The sequence below is a fragment of the Halichoerus grypus genome, chromosome 2, assembly GCF_964656455.1.
Source record: "Halichoerus grypus chromosome 2, mHalGry1.hap1.1, whole genome shotgun sequence".
Lineage (NCBI taxonomy): Eukaryota > Metazoa > Chordata > Mammalia > Carnivora > Phocidae > Halichoerus > Halichoerus grypus.
In genome coordinates this window covers 99,314,806-99,342,656 of record NC_135713.1, presented here as the reverse complement: position 1 = coordinate 99,342,656, position 27,851 = coordinate 99,314,806, and the positions used below count along the sequence as shown (strand labels likewise).

At 40.7% G+C, this 27,851-nt stretch overlaps 2 long non-coding RNA genes across 3 annotated transcripts in view; one reads left to right on the top strand and one right to left on the bottom strand.

The window, feature by feature from the left end:
* The window catches only part of LOC118522814 (uncharacterized), a 44,558-nt gene extending 22,874 nt beyond the window's left edge, over positions 1-21,684 (bottom strand). The window contains exons 1-2 of the long non-coding RNA XR_013445752.1: positions 21,476-21,684; positions 19,031-19,120 (exon numbers count right to left, since the gene is read on the bottom strand). This is a non-coding gene — a long non-coding RNA (uncharacterized LOC118522814). The remainder of the gene's footprint in view (positions 1-19,030; positions 19,121-21,475) is intronic.
* LOC118522812 (uncharacterized) overlaps positions 1-25,990 on the top strand; it is a 127,766-nt gene extending 101,776 nt beyond the window's left edge. For both annotated transcript variants that reach the window (XR_004910798.2, XR_013445750.1), the window contains 2 exons: positions 18,886-18,963; positions 24,832-25,990. This is a non-coding gene — a long non-coding RNA (uncharacterized LOC118522812). The remainder of the gene's footprint in view (positions 1-18,885; positions 18,964-24,831) is intronic.
* The last annotated feature ends 1,861 nt before the right edge of the window (positions 25,991-27,851 follow it).

Sequence of the window (27,851 nt, the reverse complement as noted above, 5' to 3'; positions counted from 1 at the left end):
TGATGGCAAAAAAATTGAAAACAACTAAGTGTCCATTAACAAAGTAATGGATAAATAAAATCTCTTACATGTATATGTTGAAACTCTAAATGCAGACAATGAAATAGATCTACATGTTCATCATAGATAAATCTGAAAAAATAACATTCAATGAAAAGAGCAAGTTTTTGAACTATATTATAACCTACCATGTAAGTAAATCTTTAAAACACAGATAAAGTAATATATTCTACTCATGGATTCATGAATAAAAAAAGGCTGTAAAAATATCAATGAAATCAGCTGAAAGATGAAAATGGTCAAAGAGTCTTCAAATTGTTTTCTGTAATTTTTACTGTATTAAATGAAGTAAACACAACATGAGTGTTTATTATGTTGTTCTTTATCTTTTTCTGTATTTTTAAAGCTTCTCAACATGAAGAAAAACAAACAAAAAGATACCATTTGGTCCAGAGCCCTGTCTTCTGGGTGTCACGCTATTATTCTTTCTATTGTATGAATATAAAGATCAAGGGAAAGGGGAGGGCCTGGAGCTGTACTGAGGCTAGGGCAAGCTTGGGAACTGCTGCTGATAAATCCTTTCAGTCAGCTAGTATTCTTAGTTATTTTCCTGTAAGTGAAAAGCGAGGTGGGGGGTGGGAGCAGGAGGGGGAAAGAAACCTTTCCTGTTGCCTGGTTGTAACAGATTAGAGTATGTTGTTTTTAAACCTCCTATAAAGAGATATCTCATTCTTTGTACCCCTTTTGAATTGATATGGTTTCCTTTCTGTGTCCTACACACTGTAATAAATAATAATAACAAGAGCTAACAATTTTCAAGAGCTTACTATGTGCCAGGCATTTCGCTAAGCACTTTACATACAGCCTTGTAACAGTATGGATGCTTCTAGCTTCAAGTATCATAAAACTCTGTCCCAATGGAGTTAAACAACAAGGAAATGTGTTAGATACATTCTGTCTCTTCCAAGAAGAAAAAGGAGAATCAACAGCCTTCAGGACTGGTTTGTGCAGAAGCTTACCATTATCAGCCAAGTCCCAAAGTGCTTTGGTCTTTCTGTCCTACTGTTTGCAGGTGCCATGAGAAAAATGCCACAGAGTTGGGTCTGCGTGCTTCTATATTTGCATCCAATAGGAGAGACCCAAGTTGGCTGAGGCCCGCCCATTCCTAACAAATCACTGTGGACATGATGGGTTCTATAAACTGTTTAGAGGCTGAAGCAGCTGGGGTGGAATGGATGCTGGGAAGAGGACACCATGCCCAACACAGTGGTTTTCTAGGTTACATGGCTGGTAAGCAGCATGCCCTCCACAACTATACTGCACTGCCTTCCAGTTCTTGTGGTGCTCATGAGTCTCCTGGGATGGGAACTGGGATGTCAGCTACATGGTCCTCCTACCACATGCACCCTGAAGCGATAGTCACCAGGTGGCCATCTCCAGGCTTCTGCACTCCCCTTCCTTCAGCTCCTGATTTCCCCTTTTCCTTTTCACCACACTAACACCATCTTTTCTGCTCTGGAGGCTCCTTTCTCTGCAAGCTTGGCTGTGAGTGATAGACTGGCCAATTCCCTAACTACCTGCTGTCTTTGGGAAGTCAGTCCCCAAAGTGGTTTTGCTACTATTAATCTTTTAAAAAACAAATTATAGGAATAAATAGAGACTAAGAACAATAACAACAAGCTTGGGAAATTTACAAAGGCTCCAGAATCTAACAGTTCTCTTAGTCATTGAGCTGGATCACATCCCAGCAAGTCGGCCTGAGGGCCCGTACCAGAGGAAGGGTGGAATGCTTCCTGAAGTTTGCGTCTCCCAGTCTTGGGGGGTACCTTTCAGGGTTCCTCCCCAAGGTCACCTCCTCAAGGGGACGTCCTCAAAGCACATACCTGATATCTCTGTCATCCTTCAAGGTACCCTCCTTAAAAGTACTACCTCATCTGTGGAAGTCCAGATTTCCTGGACGGGGTCATTGGTCCCTAGTGACACCATACATCAATATTCTGGGGCCCCAAGTCAGGCACATGGGTCAGAATCAGCTGGTGCTCTTCCTAAGCCACATGGACAAGTGAGGATGTGCATATGAATGTGCAGACAAATCATCTGCTCAATGGATCTTGTTAAAATGCAGATTCTGGGGGGCACCTGGGTGGCTCAGTCAACTAAGTGTCTGCCCTCGGCTCAGGTCATGATCCCAGGGTCTTGGGATCAAGCCCCACATCGGGCTGCCTGCTTAGTGAGGAGTCTGCTTCTGCCTCTGTCCCCACCCCTTCTACTCGTGCTCTCTCTTTGGCTCTCTCTGTCCAAATAAATGAATACAATCTTTAAAAAAAAACCACAACAACAGATTCTGATTCAGTAAGTGGGGGTAGAGACTCCAGATTCTTCACTTCTAATAAGCTCCAAGGGATACTGATGCCACCGGTGAAGGTTCCATACTGGAAAGGGTGGGGGTGTAGACAATGCTAATGTTGGCAGTAGATCAGCCTCCCCACTGTGGACATCACTGTGTTGGGGGCTTAGGGCCAAGGAATTGGCATGTCCTCCTGGGAGTCTGATAAGTAGAAAGGCCATCCATTCTGGCCTGACTTGATGTTTGGTTGTTGCAGGCTGCCAGAAATAAGTAATCCCCAATCTACTCAAAGCTCTGAGAGAACAGTCTCAAAGGGTAGAAGCTATAGGAAGACAGATTTCCTCTCAATATGAAGGCTAGCTCTAACAGCACAGAGCTTCTTGGGCCTGAGTACAGCCAGTCAGAGTCAAAAAGATGCTTCCTGAGGGTGGAAGGGAAGGGAAGACTGTGTCAGAGGGAATTGTACTGGCCGTTCTTAAGGTTCCCCTTCAGCCCTGAGATCGTATAAACCATAATTCAAGGAGAGAAAACAGTGATGAGTCAGAAGTTTCTTGCCTTCTCATCAACCTCCCATTCAGCCAGATTTTTCAAAGTGATTTGTGTGTGAGACCCAGCTTGTCAGTCTAGGCCTATTTCTTCTGCATGTGTTATTACTCTCCCCAAATAAAGCCCTGCCTCCTTCTCTCAAGGGTCACAATGGGTTAATATCATCAATACAACTGCTGAAGAGAGAGTGTGGTTTTAATGTGAGAAGAAAAATATTGACAGGTTTGTACAAGAGACATAATTAACTCCATGCTCTGGTGATCTGCCAACACACATTTCTCTCCCTCCAACCTTCTTGCTCTTCCACAAGTCTTAAAATCCGACTTTGGCCTATAAAGGCTAAAAAATATATAGGATTTGGCTCTGAAAGTAGCCTACTCTTATGCAATTTAAATTTGGTATCGTTTCTAAATGATAACCCAATACAGATGCTGTGGGTAAGAAAGCACTCTGTGCTGACGCCAGCCCCCAGGTCATCCATCCTTTCCTTCTGACAGTCCAGCTTTCTCAAATGCTTTCTGTCTCCACAAAGGTCAGATATGAAAAGTGAGAGAGCTCTGAAACACAAATGAACGCTATCTAAGCCACAGCAACAGCGGCAGGAGGGGGACTCTGTAGAAAAGCAATGCAAATAGCCAAGAGTGCAAGTAAAAGCATGAAAGAAAGGGCATGATTTGTAATCAGGAGCAAGTTCTAAAGCCTGTCTGTCCCTTTTGGATGCTTCACAGTATTTTTAATACACCAGTGACAGAAGAGCTTGGTTAGGAGGGACATCTTTCATCTCTGATCCTCTCCCTGACAAGGAAAATAGGGTGAGCACATTTGCATAACAGAAGAAAGGGACAGATTGCCAGTCCAGAAGGACCCGCAGGACACCTGTCAGAAATATTAAAAAGCAGGATAATCTCACAAAATGTGAAATGTTTTATGTACTAGTCTTGAAATAGTCGATAGGAAGACTACAGTGGAAAGAAATAAAATGTGGGCCATGTCCCAGCTACCAACTCTCATTTTGTGAATCACTTCAGGATCCCAGAAAAGCCCTATTTCCCTGCCCTTTGTCCCTCACTGAAAGTACCTTTAGGCTGCAAGCTTATGGAGCACAGGGAATGATGGAGTTACTGGAGCTCAGGAGCAATTTTCTTGGCTCCCCTCCCCACCTGAGCCACAGCACCTCTCCAGAACCCCCTTCTACCTGCCTCCTGATCCTCACCCACCCCACCTACCCCCACCACCAGTGGGAACATCCTTTCCTACTCCTAGAGCTCAGGGACATGTGTTCTTATTCTCAAGTCACACTCGGACCACATAAAAACGTTTTCAGTAGACAGAACTGAAACAGTGCAGTTAAAAGAGTACCCCAATTCAGGCCCACTATAAGTTAAAAAGATTAATGGCTGCCTGTGTATTACATTGTTTCTTGAAAAATGCAATCCAGGTAAACAAACCAATTTGCGAACATGTCTCCATGGGTCCATTTCACCACAGAAAGGTAAAGCTGTGTCTCCCCCAAAGATTCTATGATCTGAAGGAAACAAAGCAGGGAGATGGTGGAGCAACAGGGCATTATTTGGCCATGGGCAAGGGGAAACCACAGGCCTTAACATTTTGTTGTGTTGTATTGGCTGTGGTCCATGGCCCTGGCTGCTGAGCAGAAAGACAATGGGTTTGGGATTAAATTTCCTATACCCACACTCAGAGAGGGGACAGTCCGCTACCCACCAAAGATGTTTTGGGCTACAGAGACAAAGAATTAGAAAGAAACTGGCAGAACTTGGGGGGGGGGCAGGCAGAGGTGTGTAGGAGACAGGAGCTTTAAAAGGGATACCCCCAAGTGAATAGCAAAAGAGATCATTCCCCTGCCAGCTTCAGCAGCTCTAGATAGGCAGTCAGAAGGAGGAGATGAAGCCTGAAGAGCCCGAGCCTGTGAGGTGGGAGCTGCCCAGAACTTCCTGCCTGTGACTCAGGGTGGAATTTTCCTCCCAGACAATGAAAATAGGTTGAAGTTTTTGTTGTTATGGTCATTCACATTGATCTTCTATTGTTATCTCTCTCTCTCTCTCTCTCTCATGCAGGCACACACACGAATATAATAATTTAGGACATACTAGACTAAGCCCCCCAAAATAGAGCTGCCAAGCATAAGACTCTTGATTGAAAGAAGGGAATGATACCCTTTATCCTGCTGCCATTTCTCTATGGCAGCTCTCTAACTTCAGGGAGCATAGAAATCACCTGTGAAGCTTGATAGAGATGTGAGTCCTCCTCAGAGATCCTGACTCAAAGGGTCTAAAACCATTTGTACTAGTCACAGTATTCAGCATTACGCCCTGTATAAAACAGAGAAGACTGTATATGCAAAGTCTCTCCACAAAATAAACAGGAAAAAGTATTCAGAAACATGTAGCTCCAGCATGCACCCACTGTCAAGAGATGCTCAGATACCACCTGGCCACCAGGGGTTAGATATTCACATTAGGTCAATATGAAGGGATATTTCAAGTTGGAGGTCATATTGTTGGACCTAAGGGGTCACCACTTGGGGGCTTAGTGGTGTGTGGCTACAGGTGGTGAAGAGGACTCAATCTCTGGCTATCTGGAGCAGTGTCCTCTCAAGGGCACCTGCGTGAGGTCCAGTTCTTGACTGTTGAGTTTTGGATGGGCCAACCTCAGGGTGTCTGCACATGAGCAAATGTCTCATTTCTTTCAAAGAAAGCAGCATGTGAGGCTCTACACAACAAATACTTTGGAAATCTATGGCCCTTTATCACTGTTAGGCAGGTGTTTCAAATCAGTTTTCCATTCTCAAAAGAATGAGCCCAGAGGGACTTTCGAGTCAAATGTAACCATGGGTCTCTCAAATATTCTCTAGAACAGTGCTATCCAACTGAAATATAAAATATGATGTGAGCTAAGCATGTAATTTAAAATTTCACGTTGATCATATTAAAGTAAAAAGAAAGATATGAAATTAATTTTAATAAATTTTACTTAACCCAATGTATCTAAAATATCATTATTTCAACATGTAATTAATATTTTAAAAATCACCCATGAAATACTTTACATTTTTTGTACTAAATCTTCAAAATACAGTATTTTACATTTAAAGCACATCTCAATTCCAACGAGCCACATTTAAGTGCTCAGCAGCCACGAGTGGCTGGTGGCTGTGGGACTGGACAGCACTGACGCAGACCACGGGCCAACCTAGCACAGAGAGTGGGCTGAGACACTATCTACTCACGCCAGTGAGGAGCAGGTGTGGAAAAAGAGGAATGGAGTCGTGCTGATAAAGGCCCCATACCCAAGCCATAAGGAAGCTCTACTGGTTCTCCCTTCAAAATATATCCAGACCTGTCACTTCTCACCACTTCTGCTGCTGCCATCCTGGTGCAAGCCACCATTGTCTCTCCTGGATCACTTCTCACTGGTCTCCCTGTTGCCACCCTTTCCCCCTATAGTCTCTCCCCAGAACAGCACCAGATTAATCCTATTAAAGTGTAAGTTAGATTAGGTAACTTCTCTCCTCAAACTCTCAATGACTGTTCAAACTTCTTATAATGAATCACCAGACCCTATGCGGTCTGCCTCCTCCTCCCCCAGTTACCTCTTCTTCTACTTACTCTCCCCTTTGTTTTCTCTGCTCCATTCCTACTGACCTCTTTGCTGTTCATCAAATGGTCCCTAACCCTCCCATCTTACGAGCATACTGCTTGTTCTCTCTGCTGGAATGTTCTTCCCCCAGATAAAAGACATCTGCAAGGCTATCTCCTTTGCCTCCTTCAATTTTTGATCAAATAACACCTTCTCTTTGAGATCTGCCCTATATAATAATGCAAACTGCCTCCTTTTCTCGGTCTTGCTCCTCTCCTCCACATGGTAAGTCCCCTTTACCCTGCTCCACTATATGATATACTCATGTTATGTTTGTTATTTGTTTCTGCCACTGCCCACCCTCCAACCCATATATACTGCATACAGGCAGGAATCTATCTGTTTTGTTCCCTGCTATGCCTGCAATGCCTGGAATAGTGCCTGGCACACAATAGGTGTTAATTAAGTATTTGTTGAACAAATGAATGAATGAATCAGGGTGGAGGCATCCTGCACTTCCTTCCCTGTAGCTCAGCCCTTTGTCAGTGGAGAGGGCTCTGTCCCACCCTCCCCAGCCATCTGCCTCATCTTCTCACCAAATTGCAAAGGTCTGAGAAGGAATATCCAGGATTAGTCAGTCATCCTCACTGAACAAATTCTTCCCTTGGAGCAATGATTCTTTAATGGTTTTCTTTTCTTTTTGTCTTTTAATTATAGACTCCCTTGTGAAGTTGATGGCAGCCATGAATGTTCTCTCCCTAATAGCCACAAAAACACAATTTCATATATAATTTCAGGAGTTCATAGGCCTCTGATGCCCCTCAGTTAGCGGCTGGGATCTCATGTAAGAATTCCTGCACCAGAGGTTCACCCACATGCAGTTTTCCTATCTGCCTTTGAAATCAAATCTTTCTGCTCTTCCAAAAATAGAAACCATGTCCAGGAAGAAATTACAGAGCTCTACAGCCAGAAGCAAACTTGAAATGGTGTTATAGTTCATCTTCCCACCTTCAGACAGCATTGAACTGCCTATTCATCCTAGGAAAACTCCACTTCCCTGGGGTAGGCAGGTCAATATCTCACACACAAAAGTTCTTTTTAATACTTCAGCTGAATCGCTACTGTTTTAGGATTAACCTGCCCTCTCTGCTCAGAACTCCTGAGAAAACAAAAAAATCAAATGCTTGTCTTAAAAATGTATTAGGATACCCCTGTTCCCTCTCCTGATTCCCTTCAAGCAAAATGAACAGACCCTTGGGCCTCTTATCCAAGCCAGTATTTACTGAAAATGCTTTTGCTCGGGAAGGCTAGAGCCTAAGTCACAGCCAGCCTAGGGAGGTCCAAAGACCCAAAGGAGCAAAGACTAAAGGAAAAAGAGATACCCTATATGTTCCCTCAGACCTTTGGGGGAGAGAGTCACATTTTCCAGGCAACTCTTCTCCTTTGCCTAGAAATGTGGCATGATCACATGACTGAGAAAGACACAGAGCAGAGGCTCTTTATACTCTCTTTCCAAATGTGGCTGCCAGATTCACAGGGCTGGCCCTAATCTTAGTTTGGGGACAAGTAATGTGTTTTTACCTCAGTCAATCAAGGTAAATCAAGTTACCAATCAGATGGTAATCTTCAAACAAGCCTTTGGTCAATGGAATGAAATGAAAGCTAAGTTTGCATTGTTTTGATTTTCAGCTTTTCACTGATGATAGCCTGAAAGCTTTAAAAATGCTTTACAAAATAAATTCACAGAACTCCTTTTCCTGAAGCATGACTTAGTCAGGCAATAGTAAAACTCCCCGAGCCAGCACTGAAAATGCTTCAGAATTCTTGAAATCAAATCGAAGTATGACAGTCTGTGTCTTTCCAAAGCAAAGTCTATTTATTCATTAGGCAATAAAAAGCAGCCTAGAATAAAACAGTTTATATCAGAGCCTGATCAGAAGGTCTGGACTGAAATCGTTCCATCAATATTTTTTTGTTGGAATTGCAGTTTATTTATAAGAAGTTGCCAAGAGGCATTGATAAATTATGAGATTTCCTAAGGAACCAGAGCTGCACAATCAATGAAACTGAGGAAAAACACTGTAAATTCCCTGAAGAACTTAGACAGTGAACGGAAATGTGACTGTTCATATCTGTCTTTCTTTTGCCACCTAAGGCTAACTAGAGGCTCATGGAAGGGTGGGGTTTCAGAAAACTTTGGAAATTAGCTAGCTGCAAAGTCCCCTGTGCTGTGCCCACTAAGTATAGACACATACTACCTCCATAAACACCTCAAGTGGAGGCTGCTTGAGGTTCCTTCCTTCCCTGAACTAACAACACTCTACTGATGGCACACTGACTACCTCCCAGAGACCAAATTCTACTCAAAGGGCAGCTCTAACTGAATATGGTTCATACTTTTCTGGACCCAAAACTATTGAGGAATGATGTTAATAAGCATGAAGAATCCAAATAATCCTTTCAAGAGGTTTAATAACTCCGGGGCGCCTGGGTGGCTCAATCAGTTGAGTGTCTGCCTTCGGCTCAGGTCGTGATCCCAGAGTTCTGGGATCGAGCCCCGCATCGGGCTCCCTGCTCAGCGGGAAGCCTGCTTCTCCCTCTCCCTCTGCTGCCCCCCCGCTTGTGCTTTTTCCCTCTCTCTGTGTCAAATAAATAAATAAAATCTTAAAAAAAAAAAAAAGAGGTTTAATAACTCAGCCAAGGGAAAACTATCAAATACTCTATGTTCCCTCATTATCTGACTTTAGTTTCTCAAGGCAAGAAGGTATTGACCAATTACAATTGGCAACACATTTGTGTAATGGCATCGTTTTTGTTTTTGTATTATTCATACTAAGTGCTGTTATTTTACAATGGGATGAAGAAAACACTATGAAAGACTTGAGAAAATATTATAATTTAATAATTTGTAAAGATTTTTAGGAGACTTTGACTCCTGTGTCACAAGGGACAATAATTTCTGTATTCCTTTAAGTTACCCTATAGGGCCCCTAATGAGCCACAACTACCAAAGCAAGTATGGCAAATTCTGAGAGCTATGCATTGTGGACTGAATTATGACAGAGTAACTCAGACTGAGGCAGAAAAATCTGGACAGGCACGTAGCATTCAAACTAAATTTTAAAGGACTCATTCATACAGGGATGAGGCCCTGTGGAAAGATTCAAGTCACTATATGGATCACATCATTAAAAAATCACTGGGGGAGGCCTTTTAAGAGACTCACAAATTGGACATGTCTTTGTACAGGTGCTACCCTGGCCTGTAACAAATGCTCAGAATCCAGACTCAAGACTTTCTGGACAAAAAAAAAAAAAACCCTTTTCCTCTACCCTCTTAGGTTCTGTGTTTAGAGGTCTGTTAATTAAACTAACAAAAGAAGGAGAGGCCCCTCCCCCAGAAGATCAGCGAGAACAGCCAGCCAAGACCAAGTTTACTGATCAATGAGAACGGCAGAACTCCAGTGCTAGGGGAATACTGCACAGAGAATCCATGGCTTTTTTACCATGATTCTTTAGTCTTTCAAAGTTAATTTTTTTTTTTTAATTTTTCTTTTTCCCTTTTTCAACCAACATCTTATCAATCCCTTTTTTAAAAAACATTTTTATTTTTCATTTTTAGAGTCATATTCTATCCCTTCAGAGTAGTTACCCTTATTTTGGGCACATATATATAATTGTTCTCTCTCTAAAATTTTGAGATACAGTTTCTTCTAACAGATCAAAATATACCCTAAATCTCTAGTGTCTGGTTTTGTTCTAGTCTCCTGCCTGATCACATTCTCTCCCTTTTTTCTTTTTTTTTTTTAAATCCTCTTCTTTCGGGCGCCTGGGTGGCTCAGTTGGTTAAGCGACTGCCTTTGGCTCAGGTTGTGATCCTGGAGTCCCGGGATCGAGTCCCGCATCGGGCTCCCTGCTCAGCGGGGAGTCTGCTTCTCCCTCTGACCCTCCCCCCTCTCATGTGCTCTCTCTCAAGTAAATAAATAAAAATCTTTAAAAAAAAAATAAATAAATCCTCTTCTTTCTTTTTTCAAACAATTTCTTATCAATTCCTTTTATAAAATTTTTTATAATTTTCATCTTTATAGTCGTATTCCATCCCTTCGTCGTATTAACCCTTATTTTTGTACATATATAAGTTTTTCTTTCTTTAAAATTTTGGGAGGCACTTTCTTCTAACAGACCAAAATACACCCAAAATCTAGTGTGTGGCACTGATCTATGCACCAGCCTGATCATATTTGATCGTATTCTGTTTTTTTTTGTTTTGTTCTGTTTTTGTTTTATCTTTTTCTTTTTTTTTCTTTTTCTTTTTTCTTTCTTTCCCTTTCTTTTCCCCCGGTTTCAGGTCTTTTCTGATTTGTTTAGAGTATATTTTCTGGGGACGTTGTTACCCTGTTAGCATTTTGTTCTCTCATTCATCTATTCTCCTCTGCACAAAATGAAAAGACGGAAAAAAACACCTCAACAAAAAGAACAAGAGGCAGTACCGACTGCCAGGGACCTACTCAATACGGACATTAGTACGATGTCGGATCTAGAGTTCAGAATCATGACTTTAAAGATACTAGCTGGGCTTGAAAAAAGCATGGAAGTTATTAGAGAAACCCTTTCTGGAGAAATAAAAGAACTAAAATCTAACCAAGTCGAAATCAAAAAGGCTATTAATGAGGTGCAATCAAAAATGGGGGCTCTAACTGCTAGGATAAATGAGGCAGAAGAGAGAATCAGTGATATAGAAGACCAAATGATGGAAAATAAAGCTGAGAAAAAGAGAGATAAACAGCTACTGGATCACGAGGGCAGAATTCGAGAGCTAAGCGATACCATAAGACGAAACAACTTTAGAATAATTGGGATCCCAGAAGAAGAAGAAAGAGAGAGAGGGGCAGAAGGTATATTGGAGCAAATTACAGCAGAGAACTTCCCTAATCTGGGGAAGGAAACAGGCAGCAAAATCCAGGACGCACAGAGAACCCCTCTCAAAATCAATAAAAATAGGTCAAAACCCCAACATCTAATAGTAAAACTTATGAGTCTCAGAGACAAAGAGAAAATCCTGAAAGCAGCTCAGGAGAAGAGATCTGTAACCTACAATGGTAGAAATATTAGACTGGCAAGAGACCTATCCACAGACACCTGGCAGGCCAGAAAGGACTGGCATGACATATTCAGAGCACTAAATGAGAAAAATATGCAGCCAAGAATACTATATCCAGCTAGGCTGTCATTGAAAATAGAAGGAGAGATAAAAAGCTTCCAGGACAAACAAAAACTAAAGGAATTTGCAAACACGAAACCAGCCCTACAAGAAATATCGAAAGGGGTCCTCTAAGCAAAGAGAGAACCTAAAAGCAACATCAACCAGAAAGGAACACAGACAATATACAGTAACAGTCACCTTACAGGCAATACAATGGCACTAAATTCATATCTTTCAATAGTTACCTTGAATGTAAATGGACTAAATGCCCCAATCAAAAGACACAGGCTATCAGATTGGATTAAAAAACAAGACCCATCGATATGCTGTCTGCAAGAGACTCATTTTAGACCCAAAGACACCCCCAGATTTAAAGTGAGGGGGTGGAAAACCATTTACCATGCTAATGGACACCAAAAGAAAGCTGGGGTGGCAATCCTTATATCAGACAAATTAGATTTTAAACCAAAGACTGTAATAAGAGATGAGGAAGGACACTATATCCTACTTAAAGGGTCTATCCAACAAGAAGATCTAACAATTGTAAATATCTATGCCCCTAACATGGGAGCAGCCAATTATATAAGGCAATTAATAACAAAAGCAAAGAAACACATCGACAACAATACAATAATAGTGGGGGACTTTAACACCCCCCTCACTGAAATGGACAGATCATCTAAGCAAAAGATCAACAAGGAAATAAAGACTTTAAATGACACACTGGACCAAATGGACTTCACAGATATATTCAGAACATTCCATCCCAAAGCAACAGAATACACATTCTTCTCTAGTGCCCATGGAACATTCTCCAGAATAGATCACATCCTAGGTCAGAAATCAGGTCTCAACTGGTACCAAAAGATTGGGATCATCCCCTGCCTATTTTCAGACCACAATGCTTTGAAACTAGAACACAATCACAAGAGGAAAGTTGGAAAGAACTCAAATACATGGAGGCTAAAGAGTATCCTACTAAAGAATAAACGGGTCAACCAGGAAATTAAAGAAGAATTAAAAAAATTCATGGAAACCAATGAAAATGAAAACACAACTGTTCAAAATCTTTGGAATGCAGCAAAGGCGGTCCTAAGAGGAAAGTATATAGCAATACAAGCCTTTCTCAAGAAACAAGAAAGGTCTCAAGTACACAACCTAACCCTACACCTAAAGGAGCTGGAGAAAGAACAGCAAATAAAGCCTAAACCCAGCAGGAGAAGAGAAATAAGAAAGATCAGAGGAGAAATCAATGAAATAGAAACCAAAAGAACAGAACAGATCAACGAAACTAGGAGCTGGTTCTTTGAAAGAATTAACAAGATTGATAAACCCCTGGCCAGACTTACCAAAAAGAAAAGAGAAATGACCCAATTCAACAAAATCATGAATGAAAGAGGAGAGATCACAACCAACACCAAAGAAATACAAACAATTATAAGAACATATTATGAGGAACTATATGCCAGCAAATTAGATAATCTGGAAGAAATGGATGCATTCCTAGAGATGTATCAACTACCAAAACTGAACCAGGAAGAAATAGAAAACCTAAACAGACCTATAACCACTAAGGAAATTGAAGCAGTAATCAAAAAATCTCCCAACAAACAAAAACCCAGGGCCAGATGGCTTCCCAGGGGAATTCTACCAAACATTTAAAGAAGAATTAATACCTATTCTTCTGAAACTGTTCCAAAAAATAGAAATGGAAGGAAAACTTTCAAACTCGTTTTATGAGGCCACCATTACCTTGATCCCCAAACCAGACAAAGATCCCAACAAAGAGGAGAATTACAGACCAATATCCTTGATGAACATGGATGCAAAAATTCTCACCAAAATATTAGCCAATAGGATACAACAGTACATTAAAAGGATTATTCACCATGACCAAGTGGGATTTATCCCTGGGCTGCAAGGTTGGTTCAACATCCACAAATCACTGTGATACAATACATTAACAAAAGAAAGAACAAGAATCACATGATCCTCTCAATAGATGCAGAAAAAGCATTTGACAAAGTACAGCATCCTTTCTTGATCAAAACTCTTCAGAGTATAGGGATAGAAGGTATATACCTCAATATCATAAAAGCCATCTATGAAAAACCCACAGCGAATATCATTCTCAATGGGGAAAAACTGAGAGCTTTCCCCCTAAGGTCAGGAACACAGCAGGGATGTCCACTATCACCACTGCTATTCAACATAGTATTAGAAGTCCTAGCCACAGCAATCAGACAACAAAAAGAAATCAAAGGCATCCAAATCGGCAAAGAAGAAGTCAAACTCTCACTCTTTGCAGATGATATGATACTTTATGTGGAAAACCCAAAAGACTCCACCCCAAAACTGCTAGAACTCATACAGGAACTCAGTAAAGTGGCAGGATATAAAATCAATGCACAGAAATCGGTGGCATTCCTATACACCAACAACAAGACAGAAGAAAGAGAAATTAAGGAGTCGATCCCATTTACAACTGCACCCAAAACCATAAGATACCTAGGAATAAATCTAACCAAAGAGGCAAAGGATCTGTACTCAGAAAACTCTAAAATACTCATGAAAGAAACTGAGGAAGACACAAAGAAATGGAAAAACGTCCATGCTCATGGATTGGAAGAACAAATACTGTGAAGATGTCAATGCTACCTAGAGCAATCTACACATTCAATGCAATCCCCATCAAAATACCATCAACATTTTTCAAAGAAATGGAACAAATAATCCTAAAATTTGTATGGAACCAGGAAAGACCCCGAATAGCCAGAGGAATGTTGAAAAAGAAAAGCAAAGCTGGCGGCATCACAATTCCGGACTTCAAGCTCTATTACAAAGCTGTCATCATCAAGACAGTATGGTACTGGCACAAAAACAGACACATAGATCCATGGAACAGAATAGAGAGCCCAGAAATGGACCCTCAACTCTATGGTCAACTAATCTTTGACAAAGCAGGAAAGAATGTCCAATGGAAAAAAGACAGTCTCTTCAACAAATGGTGTTGGGAAAATTGGACAGCCACATGCAGAAGAATGAAACTGGACCGTTTCCTTACACCACACACAAAAATAGACTCCAAATGGTTGAAAGACCTCAATGTGAGACAGGAGTCCATCCAAATCCTAAAGGAGAACACAGGCAGCAACCTCTTCGACCTCAGCCGCAGCAACTTCTTCCTAGAAACATCACCAAAGGCAAGGGAAGCAAGGGCAAAAATGAACTATTGGGACTTCATCAAGATTAAAAGCTTTTGCACACAAAAGAAACAGTCAACAAAAACAAAAGACAACCAACAGAATGGGAGAAGATATTTGCAAATGACACATCAGATAAAGAGCTAGTATCCAAAATCTATAAAGAACTTCTTAAACTCAACATCCAAAGAACAAATGATCCAATCAAGAAATGGGCAGAAGACATGAACAGACATTTTTCCAAAGAAGACATCCAAATGGCCAACAGACACATGAAAAAGTGCTCAACATCGCTCGGCATCAGGGAAATCCAAATCAAAACCTCAATGAGATACCACCTCACACCAGTCAGAATGGCTACAATTAACAAGTCAGGAAATGACAGATGTTGGCGGGGATGCGGAGAAAGGGGAACCCTCCTCCACTGTTGGTGGGAATGCAAGCTGGTGCAGCCACTCTGGAAAACAGTATGGAGGTTCCTCAAAAAGTTGAAAATAGAGCTACCCTACGAGCCAGCAATTGCACTACCGGGTATTTTCCCCAAAGATACAAATGTAGGGATCCGAAGGGGTATGTGCACCCCAATGTTTATAGCAGCAATGTCCACAATAGCCAAACTGTGGAAAGAGCCAAGATGTCCATCAACAGATGAATGGATAAAGAAGAGGTGGTATATATATACAATGGAATATTATGCAGCCATCAAAAGGAATGAGATCTTGCCATTTGCAACGACGTGGATGGAACTGGAGGGTGTTATGCTGAGCGAAATAAGTCAATCAGAGAAAGACATGTATCATATGACCTCACTGATCTGAGGAATGCTTAATCTCAGGAAACAAACTGAGGGTTGCTGGAGTTGTGGGGGGTGGGAGGGATGGGGTGGCTGGGTGATGGACATTGGGGAGGGTATGTGCTATGGTGAGTGCTGTAAATTGTGCAAGACTGTTGAATCACAGATCTGTACGTCTGAAACAAATAATACGATATATGTTAAAAAAAAAAAAAAGAAGAAGAAGATAGCAGGAGGGGAAGAATGAACGGGGGGAAATCAGAGGGGGAGATGAACCATGAGAGATGATGGACTCTGAAAAACAAACTGAGGGTTCTAGAGGGGAGGGGGTGGGGGGATGGGTTAGCCCGGTGATGGGTATTAAAGAGGGCACGTTCTGCATGGAGCACTGGGTGTTATGCACAAACAATGAATCATGGAACACTACATCAAAAACTAATGATGTAATGTATGGTGATTAACATAACAATAAAAAATCTAAAAAAAACTAACAAAAGAAGGTTACAAAAGAAAAGGTGTACAATGTTTATAGTATTTTAAGTGCATGGGAGTTCACAAAAAAGTGGCTAGACTTTTCCATTTTAACAAAGGAAAGGGGATTTGGGTTTCAAGGGACAATAGATTGTGAGGAAGTGAGTAGGAAATATTTGGGGGGATTAATGGAAGATAAGGGTTATTTTACCAACATCTGTTTAACCAAACTTGTTTTGGTGTTGACTTTCTGTCTCCAGTGGTAAGAGTGCTCTCTGCTTCTTGGTATGGTGGTAGGAATGGGTGAGGAAACACCGACACAAAGGGAAATTTATACCCTGCTTTTAGGCAAAAAAGAAAAAGGTAAGGACTCTTCCTGCACCTGTTAATTTTTAATTGCTTTCAGCTCAGCATAATCCTTATATCAAATTGGCATATTTGTGGGTGGCATATACTGATCTCCTTCAAAATCATCCTTCAGGCTGCAAATAGGTGAAAGTTAAACCCCTCTCATAAACTATCTTTTGCTTATGGGTAGAGGGATAAAATTTTTTGCCACTAAGGGGGAGCAAGATTAGATGGAAAAATTAGAGTTTGTTCCCTCCCTTGGCAGTACTCACAAAAGTCTCTACCTCCAGAGACGTTGGAAAAGAGAAACTGACTGTTAATAATCAAACTCATTCCTCGAATGAGCTAATTAAAGAAATAATGGGCTTTGGGGACACCACATCCTTTTTGAAGGGAGGGACTGGGCTCTGGAGAACTGCTGGGAAACCCACCTCCTAGAACATACCTGATGACTACAGGAGATGGAAATCTGAAGGGGAGGGACCTGGGATGAGATCAGGCTTGGGGCTCATGCACAGGCTTTTCCTCAACTTTTGAAGCCTTGTCTATAAATGTGTCCAACCTCCTCCTTTCACACGTAGGTAGGAACCCTGAAGAATTATCCTTGATGCTATAGGGTAAAGTGGTTTTTTTGGTTTCGAGAACGTTAAGGATCCTTCCTTAAGAAAAAAAGTCAGTAAGGGCACCTGGGTGACTCAGTCAGTTAAGCGTCTGCCTTCGACTCAAGTCATGATCCCAGGGTCCTGGGATAGAGCCCTAGGTCACATCGGGCTCCCTGCTCAGCAGGGAGTCTGCTTCTCCTTCTCCCACTGCCCCTCCCCCCTACTCATGTTCTCACTCTGTTCTCTCTCTCTCTCAAATAAATACATTTTAAAAATCTTAAAAAAAAAAGGTCAGTAATTATGCTCATTTTGAGGAATTTCAATGCATTTCGTGTATGCATATATGTACGTGCCAAGGCTAGAAATAAAAAAAAAAATCAGTCTTTCCATTAGCTATTGGAGTCCAATTTCCTGAAGTATCAAGGTCATTAAGTTTACCAATTGGATATTATGAACTAGGTCTTCATCAAAATAAATGGAAATCTTACCTTTCTTTGTAGGAAATACAAAGTGTGATTATGTGTTATATTCTGAGATCTGAATAAAAGGGAAAAATTTTTATACCATTTTAATAGAAGTATTGCTTAGTTGTAAACTTACTTTACAGGTTTAAATGAGTGATTTTTTTCCCTTTCTAAAGTAGAATTGAATCTTCTGCTCCCAACCATCAGTGTTGGGGTAATCCAAGCTACTTAGTTAGCTAGAGATCTAACTATTGGAGAAGATGTGGCTGGTTTTACCTACTAGCTATCCCTATCTGGCATCTGATTTTTCCATCTAAAAATTGTATGTTTCCATGTCCTGAAAAGAGACCTTTATACTATGCCTCACAAGAATGGGGCCAAGGGGGTTGGCTGGAGATTGTAGGACAGAATGAAAGGAAATTGATTAGAACATTCTAATAGTTGGAATGCAGCCTGAAATACAATATTTTAAATAGGTATGTTGGTGGATTCTACAAAGCCTTCTGGAGAATAGCAAGTAATTTGGTACTGGATGGTGTTGCAAAAGAATGGGCAGGGGCAGACATGAAGGAAGACATGGAGAAGGAAACAGGTTCAAATATTGGCTCTCAGATGGAAGAATCTGGACATTTATGACACTTTTTTAGTCTACTAGAAAGGAGATAGGATGAGATTTTGGATAAACCCTTTAAAAGACTATTATATATGAATGTTCATAGCACTATTATTCACTAGAGGCAAAAAGTGGAAAAGGCTTAAATGTCCATCAATTGATGAACAGATGAACAAATGTGGTATGTCTACACAATGGAATATTTGGCGATAAAAAGCAATGAAGTACTGGCACATGCTACAGCATGGATGAACTTCAAAAATTTTAAGGTCAGTGGAAGAAGTCAGAGCAGTAGAACACGTATGTATGATTTCATTTATATGGAGTGTCCGTAACAGGCCAACCCACAGAGACAGAAAGGAGATTACAGGTTGCCTAGCACTGGGGTTGGGAATGCAGAGTAACAGTAAGGTTTCTTCTGAGGGTGATGGAAAAGACATGAAATCAGACAATGGTGATGGCTGCAAATTCTATAACCTTGCTGAAAATCATGGTAGATTTAATCTGAGTGATTTTATGGTACGAAAATTATGCTTCAACGAGGTTTTTAATAAAAATTACTGACTATAGTCTCCTTTACCAATATCGTTACTATTAAGTGTTCAAGGATTCTATATATGAGTTTATGATCATTATGACTTTAAATAAATTCCTTGACTTTTCCTTAAGGGAGAGGTTTCACAATGTTTATCTTTTTAGGCAGCCAGAGGTGAGCTCACATATTGGTCACACAGAAGATCAGCTGGCCTCCTGGAGTCTCAGGACACTGGACCAAAGGTCAGCAAGAGGGACCACCTTCTCCATCACTACCCCATCCTCATAAGAGGGCTACCTTTTCTCTTACTGTAAGCTCATTACTGTTCCTCTCAGCCCAGAGGGGCACTGGTAGGATGCTGGATGCGGGGGATCTCTGGTTTTCAAGAACGAAGAACACCTAGCAGTGAAGCAGAGGCATGAGAGAGTTTTAGTGGGAGAGAAAGTGTGCGGAAGTGTTGGAAAATAACATCAATAATCATACAGCCTGACAGTTATGAAAAGGACAGATAATAGACTGGAGGAAAATTTTCACACCCTCTCAGCTGAGATGATTTCTTCAAGGCAGATGATTTTGAATTGTTATGAATAGCCTCATATTTGCATGACTTTATTTTTTTTTAATTAACCCTGACAAATTGCTTTAGAACAACATTGTTATTTCCAGCAGACCCCTCCCCTTAGGAACCAGTCCAAGCATATCTAGTATTTGTTATTTTTGCTTCTTCAAAGCATAGTGCTAAGCCTCATACTACTGTTACAAATCTTTGGCTGTCAAGGGCTGAGGCAGTGCCTGGGATGAGAGATATCTCCTGATTCTTCTGTTATAGGTCATAGTGTGGAAGGGGGCAGGATTGTGAGCAGAGTTCAGTTGTGTAGCTTATAAAATCTTGGTGAAATCTTTGTGGTCTGATTTGGGTTAAAACAAAGGTATACCTGGTTTCCATGTCTCCTAAATTTTCAAACCAACAATGTCAGTACTCTCTTGCGTTAGCCCATGATTCCTGAGAACCACACTACTGAAGGAGGTTGACTAAAAAATAATTTCTGTACTCCTTTTACTCACTGAGCCTATTTCCATCCTCTGGGGCCCAAATAGAACAAGACGAAGCCCTCTGCAACATGTCAGCCTTGTATAGGGTTGAAGATATCTTTCAAACACATTTCTCCTAAGATTTCATTACTCCAGACTAAACATCCCTAACCCATTAGCCATTCCCCAGAAAATGTGATTTTCAGTCTCAGCTGGACGAATTTTGATACTGTCTCTCTTACAGTGCGCTGCCCATTTTAAGGTATGATCTAACAGAGGTGGACACGGTGTGACTATCACGTTCCTCATTACTGATGATGACAGTTATTCATGGGAAATATAAGCAGTGCTGAGAAAGACCTCTGTAAGGGCTAGGAGAGAAAGCTATTATCTGTGGTGTTTACTATAAGCAGACTGTGTGAAGTGCTTTATAAACATTAGACCATTAAGCAGGATGGGGGAAATAAGAGGGCATTTCTGCTCACCTACTGGGGCTCACTCTAGAGATAAGAAATTTGACTAAAATCATCAACTAGGTCCACCCATTACAAATATCACTGTGAAAGGTCTCTATCATTTAAAAGCTTACAAAGATGGGGGCACCTGGGTGGCTCAGTCAGTTGAACATCTGACTCTTGGTTTTGGCTCAGGTCGTGATCTCATGTTTCATGAGATGGGCCTGCTTGAGAGGCTCCATGTTCAGCAGGGAGTCTGCTTGAGATTCTCTCCCTCTGCCGCTCCCCACTTGCTCTCATGCTCTCTCTCTCAAATAAATAAATCTTAAAAAAAAAAAAAAAAGCTTACAAAGGTGAAAAAGATGATTAATTGAAATTACTAGCCCTATACTATGAAAAAAGAAGTGAATGTAGTTTTGCTCAAGAGTTGTTTACAAAGCATAATTATGTCTAATAGTGAAGTAACAAGTAATTCAGCTGTGATGTTAACTTCAAATCCCTTTTCACTGGGGAATCACTAGACACCTTCCCCACGGGTGAGAAAGGAGGCAGCCTATGTCCTAGTGCTTTCTTCATCTTCGGTCTGCATCTCCCACCCATTCTCTTCCAGACCACACAGCTCTAGATCTGGGTCACGGTGGCTTTGATTACACAATTACTGAGAACTCACAAGCATTCTTTTTTCAACTGCTTCAAGTTTACTACTTAAGTGCAACCTTCAGGAAATGTACTTCTGAGCATGTTTGGGTTCCTCTAATGAATACTCTGCCACAGCTGCCCTCTGTGATCAGCAGGCTCTCCCTGGCTCTGAGCTGCAGCCCTGGGGGTGGCTTTAAGTGGGAAGAGAGGAGCTTGCTGGGTCAGTCTTTTCCAAATCAGGAGCATTCATTTAAATGTTTGCAGGTGATCCTGGGAGGAAAAAATCAATGCCAGCAGATTTTCTTCTAAAATGTATTTCATACTGAATACTCATGAAAAATAGCAAGTGTATTATATAGTTATTTCTGTTATAATGTGATAACCAACCTTTTGGAAGTGGCCTGTCATACCCAAGAATGTTAAGAAATCACCAATGCAAGAGCATGTGACTTAATCTTGATAGCACTGACCAAGCAAACAATGCACTGACACGTGTCACCGGGGTGCCTTGTCTTAAAAATTTAACACATACATTTGTGATATCTAATCATTAGGAAGACTTTTAATATCAAGAAATAGGAAACTTGGTTAACACTGGCTTATGCAATTAAAAATTTGGTTTCCTCACCTGATGAGTAGTTGGGAGGTAGGCAGTGGCAGGCTTGGTTCAGCTTCAGAGGATCCAGGCCTTTCTAGCTTTCTGCTCAGTTGTCTTTAGCATGTTGCCTGATGGTCACAAGATGAAGCTTGCCTTTCCAGGCAACATGTTCACATAAGAAGCAAGTAGAAACGAGACAAAGTGTGGCGCCAGTAAGCTTTTCTTCTTGTGTCTGTTGTAGTATCTGAAAATAAAATCTTTCTTAAAATCCTCTTAACAGACTTCACCCATATATCTCATTGATGAAGACTGGATCCCATGGCCACCACTAGTTGCAAGGGAGATTGGAATAGTGGGTATCTGACAAAACAGAAGGATTATTATAACTGGTTTAAGGGAATCGAGATCTACAGACTGGAGCTAAGCACACTGTCTCCCCAAAGCAGAAAGATTCAGGGATGGAAGCCCACAGAGTGAAAGTCAGTGATACAGCACTATGATCTGTTATATACTGAGCATATGTACCACAAAAATCACTTCCCATGGATCAGATTCGGAGAAAATAAAGTCTTAAATGAAAATCCAGGTCTTGTTCTTAAACTCTCCCTTTTTTAAAAGATTTTATTTATTTATTTATTTTGCAGAGAGAGAGAGACAGTGCAAGTGGGAATGAGAGAGAGAGAGAATCTGAAGCAGATTCTGTGCTGAGTGCAGAGCCCAACACAGGGCTCAATCTCATGACCTCAAGATCATGACCTGAGTCAAAACCAAGAATTGGACACTAAACTGACCAAGCCACCCAGACAGCCCCCTTAAACTGTTTCTGAATTAAATCAACACAAAGTCAGAATTCTACAAAGGAAAAATAAATAACTGTGGACTTAGATTTTTTTAAAAATTGAGACTGCGGTATACAATATAAGGTAATTAATGGTTTTTAGAGAAGACTATGTTAAGAGTGTTAAAAAGCAAAATTTCAATGGAGTACATTTAAAGATCAAAATGGCTTTATTCAACAATTCATGAATTGGGCAGCACCCCATCTAGCAAATAGAAGTCTGCTGAGCTGTAGAAAAGGAAGAGCATTTAAAGGCAGAAAAGGGGGAAAGGAAAGTAGCAAACAAAACGGTGTTTCATTCTTTTTTATGGCTGAGTAATAGTCCATTGTGTGTGTGTGTGTGTGTGTGTGTGTGTGTATATATATACACACATCTTCGTTATCCATTCATGTATTGATGGATACTTGGGTTCCTTCTGTATCTTGGCTATATTGTAAATAACGCTGTAGTAAACGTAGAGATGCATGCATGTTTTTGAATTAGTATTTTTATTTTCTTTGGGTAAATACCCAGTAGTGGAACTGCTGGATCATATAAGATCTTGCCATTTGTGAAAACATAGATGGACCTAGAGGGTATTATTCTAAGTGAAATAAGTCAGACAAAGATGAATAACATATGATTTCACTTATATCCAGACTCTAAAAAAAATGAAAGGAACAAAACAAACAAACAGAAACAGATTCATAAATACAGAGAACTGTTGGTTGCTGGAGGGGAGGGAGATGGGGGTATGGGTAAAGTAGGTGAAGAGGATGAAGAGGTACAAACTCCCAGTCATAAAATAAGTAAGTCATGGAGATGAAAAGTACAATATAGGGAATATGGTCAATAATATTATAAATAATGACGTATGGTGGATAGATGGTGACTACACTTAATCATGTAGCAGTGAGTAATATATAGAATTGTCAAATCACTGTACTGTACACCTGAAAGTAATATAACGTATGTCAACTATACTTCAATAACAAAAATAAAAAATTAATTAAAAATAAATGAATGCATTGTTTCAGGCAAGGTCACCCTCATAAGGGGAACAGAAAGGGCATATCAGGTGGGCCGATTACCTCACTAGGGCTGACCAGGTAATTGAAGCTGCAGTTAGGTTAGGTATCAAGCCTTGGTTTGCTGACATGGGACTTAGTACAAGTGACTCCATTTTGGACCTGATGTTTCCTTTTTAACAAGAATATCAGACTGTCCCTAAAGATGGAGGTGCTGCTTGTCATTACTTTTCTGGAATGTAGCTTTGAAAACACAATTTCTCCTGTTATGCTAAAAGCAAACCAACAAAAAGGATATAGACCTGATGCTTTACCTGAGGGAAATATAGGACAATGTTTTCTATACTACACAGATATTTGATTAAAACACACTTATCATGTCTAAAAAGTTGGTGGTGTTCACATGATTATTTATAATAAGAAAATTTTACTTGCAAGAGGCAGTATTAGTTAATGACATCGAGAGTAAGCTCTGGAGCCAGGCAAACCTGGATTCAGATCATGACTTACTGCTTATTGGCCTTGGTCAAGATTCAGCGTCTTCCCTGCAAAATGGGGATAATAATAGCACTGACATCATCGATTGCTGTGAGTTTTAAAGGAACCAGTGCACGTTAAATACTTAGCGTATCTCCAGGCACGTAAGTAAGCCCTCAAATATTACCCAGCTCAATATTTTTCTTACTTTTGTTCTGAATAAAATAAAAACATCTGGACCTGATTTAATTGTCAATTATAACAATTTATTTATGAGATCTTGCTTGTTGTTTGTAGTGATATAATCCAGGCATGCATTATATCTTGTGACCTCTCCCTGTTGGCATTCTGCCAGAAAACTATAATTAAAAAAAATATTCTGTGTTGTGTTTTCATAACAACTTTCTAATTAGACAGTGACTTAATAATTCTACAGTTGTGTATCAGACCACACCTAATGGAGTCACTGGTACTTCTTAGATGGCACTTGCTGATCCCCCTGGACCACTGCATCCCTGGCTGCAGGATCTCTGGTTTGCTGTGAACCCTCCACACTGTAGGCTACAGATTCAGCAGATCTGGGCTATCTTGGAGAAGTGCTGAGTCATGCTGGCTTTTCTTTCTCAGACCCTCCAAATCTCTTCCAAGAAATCTCTTGGCCTGCATGTCCTCATTATCTTTGTTGTTGAACAGCTCATTTTTTTGGACCCAAGTATAAAATGAGACTATACTATTATCCAGCTCACATCATTCCATTTTGCCTTCCAGAAAATCATGAGACCCTTTGTCAATTGCTTTGTTAAATCCATGCATAGCATATTTGCCTAGACTAGCAGTCTGGCAAAGGCACTGAGGTTAGTTAGGTTGAAGGCTTGTTTGTATTATTGTCTCTCTCCTCTATTAGACAGAGCCAATATGATAGAAACCGTGTTTGTTTTGGTCATAATACTGGAGACAAAACAAGTAATTTTTGAATAACTTACAGATTGATAAACTGAACTTATCTGTCTGATAACTAATTGTTACATGCTCCCACGTCTGTCCTTTCATTATTGTTTTCTAGAAAAATGCCCATGATCGATGTGAAAGTCACTGCCACCGTGTGGAGCCCAACTCTGACTTCTCCAGCCTAAGCTCTTCCTTGCTAGCATCATGCTTCAACTAGGATCCACACATTTGTAACATGTCTGACCACAGCCAGGGCTAAAGCAGGATACCATTCTTTCTATAAGGCAATCTAGGCAAAGCTAAAACCAAGTACAAACAAAGTTACCTTGAAACCAACTGGGGCTGAGTAGTCCATTCGTATAAGCTCATCTAAGAACAATGGGTTGTTTTAGTTTTTTTTAACTCCGGGCTCTAATATCTCTGATATGGTTAAGGCAATATCAAATAAAAGTTCTACTTGTTCCTCTGGGCAAAGTGTTTTTAAAATAAATTCTTTACCAAACATGAAGCAAGGGGAGGGTAGATTCTGGGAACAAAAGCCACTGGACTGAATGCTATTCTCTGGCTTCTTCAGTCATCCAGATATCCTCTTTACCCAAAGGACTTCGTCACAGAACTGACTACATTAGTGACTGGACAACACCAGGGTAGCCATTCATTGCAACTGGCATTCCCATTCCTCTCACAATATCAGGAAATATGATTAAAAACAAAGAATAAAAATCCTAGGTATCTAATCTGAGTATGGAGAAGAAAGGGGAATTTGTGCTCCTGAGAGGCATCATGTGTGACCCAGGGCTGCTGCTGAAATGTCCAGGGGAGACTGCTTCCCAGAAACAACTAAGGCTATTGCCCAGGAGAGAGGTTGTAGCGATGGAAATGGAAGCGTGGTGCAGGTAAGAGACTTCCTCAAGGTCAGCAGTGATATATTATGCAGCCATGAAAATGTACCACTCAGATCTCCTGCTATGGGACTGATACCCCTTGCTGCTGCCCCTCTGGACCCACTTCTACACTCATGCTAAGGCCATGCTTACACCTACCTGTTCCCAGCCACCACGGCGGGGGTACTAAGGCAAGGACAGTCTATGAGATGCAGGACTCATCTAAGGATAACTGTGTGTCAAGGATTCTCCACAGGCTTGAAACTTTAGTCTGAGACTCTTCTTACCCAGTCTTCCCTTGTTCTCTCTCCTTTTACAGGTATTAGACCTCTATTGCAGTCTAAAAGCTCTCCTTTCCTTTCCTGTTCTCCTGACTTCAAGAAATCTTTTGCACATCTAACCCCATCTTGACATCTGCTCTTTGGCAGACCCAAACTAATGTATGTTGCATTCCTTTGTCCAATCAACTGAATATCATAACAAAAGAGATTATAGAGACTGTTTTGATCAGGGTGAAAAGACAAACCAAATATATTTCTATTCCCCACACAAGCCAGGAGTAAGAGTTTTTTTTTCTTTTTTCATTGGCCATCATAAAATACTTGTTTCTCCTACAACTTATTTGTAAGCTAAGGACATAATACTGTATTAGGAGTTGACAATACTTTTAGCCATTTGGGGTATTAGAAAGGAAAAAGAAAGAGAGAGAATCAGGGCGCCTGGGTGGCTCAGTTGTTAAGTGTCTGCCTTCGGCTCAGGTCATGATCCCAGGGTCCTGGGATCGAGTCCTGCATCGGGCTCCCTGCTTGGCGGGAAGCCTGCTTCTCCCTCTCCACTCCCCCTGCTTGTGTTCCCTCTCTTGCTGTGTCTCTCTCTGTCAAATAAATAAATAAAATCTTTAAAAAAAAAAAAAAAGAAAGAGAGAGAATCACCAGCGTTGGCAGGTGTGTGTGCTCAATAAATATCTGCCCCCCAAAACAAGCCAGTGTGTCCTTTATTTTGTCCTGGGCAATGTTTCCCACTAACCTATGAAAGTTAGCTGGGTGGCAATAGAGAGCAGAGGGCATCAGGTATTTTTGCCTTGCAGTTTCCCATAACTGAGAAGTAAATGACCAGTAACTGCTTGTCACTGGGTCTGTGACTATTTGTATGCCTGTTCTTTTTTTTTTTTTTTAAGATGTATTTATTTTAGAGAGAGAGCGTAAGCAGAGGGAGGGGCAAGGGAGAGGGAGAGAGAGAAGCAGACTCTCTGCTGAGTGCAGAGCCTGACACAGGGCTCGATCTCACAACCCTGAGATCATGATCTGAGCTGAAATCAAGAGTCAGATGCTTAACCAACTGAGCCACCCAGGTGCCCTGACTGTTCTTTTTTTTTTTTCTTTTAAAAAAATCCTGAATTTTCTTTCTGTAGCAGAGGATAATATTGAAGTCTCTACCTAAAGGTTGTGAAGGAGCTAGTTGATAAAAGTAAAAAAAAAAAAAATCTCTTAACAAAATGCTGAATTTTGTAATATATTTACATGGTAAAACCCACAATGTGAAAAATAAGTCCAAAATCAGTGCTTAAAAAATAACTGCAATAGCTCATTTCTCTTTTTAAAAATGAAACTGAACATCTTATTTGGGGCTGTTTTTTATTTGTATTAGATGATTGCAAGTAAACATTCTGAAAGAGTTGCAATAACATTAAAATTTATTTCCAGCTTTTGTGTATTAACTCATTAGTCATACTCTTCACTGAAACATAATTTACAAGCTCATATCCATTTGTTTGTGAGCACCTTATGAATATAAAGATGCTTTATTAATTTGGTAATTATGAGCCATTATTTGGCTGTAAAGGACCAATTAAGTAAGAAAAATTTCTCCTTCTCTCCCTCTCCCAATCTGTCTGTATATCTCTGTCTCCCTCTGAGAGAAAGACAGTGAGAGACTGACTAAGCTTGGGGGAGCATAAAAGACTTAAACTAATCACATTGTATTTGAACTTGTAGAAGACTTTAGACATGATCTGGCCCAGAACTCTTAACCTAGAGGCCACAAATATCTAGGGAATCAATGAGTTGGCTTCATGGGAACAGTTATGGTGGGGTCTTGGTGACCCTGTTAGATGGTCCTGGAAATGGAGAACAGTCCAACTGCACTTCTCAGGGATGACGTGGATTCAGTGGCTCCCAGACCTCTCAAAGGCAGGAGCATGTAATGTGGGCAGACCAAAGAAAGGAGCAATGGACAGTTCCTGATAAACTCA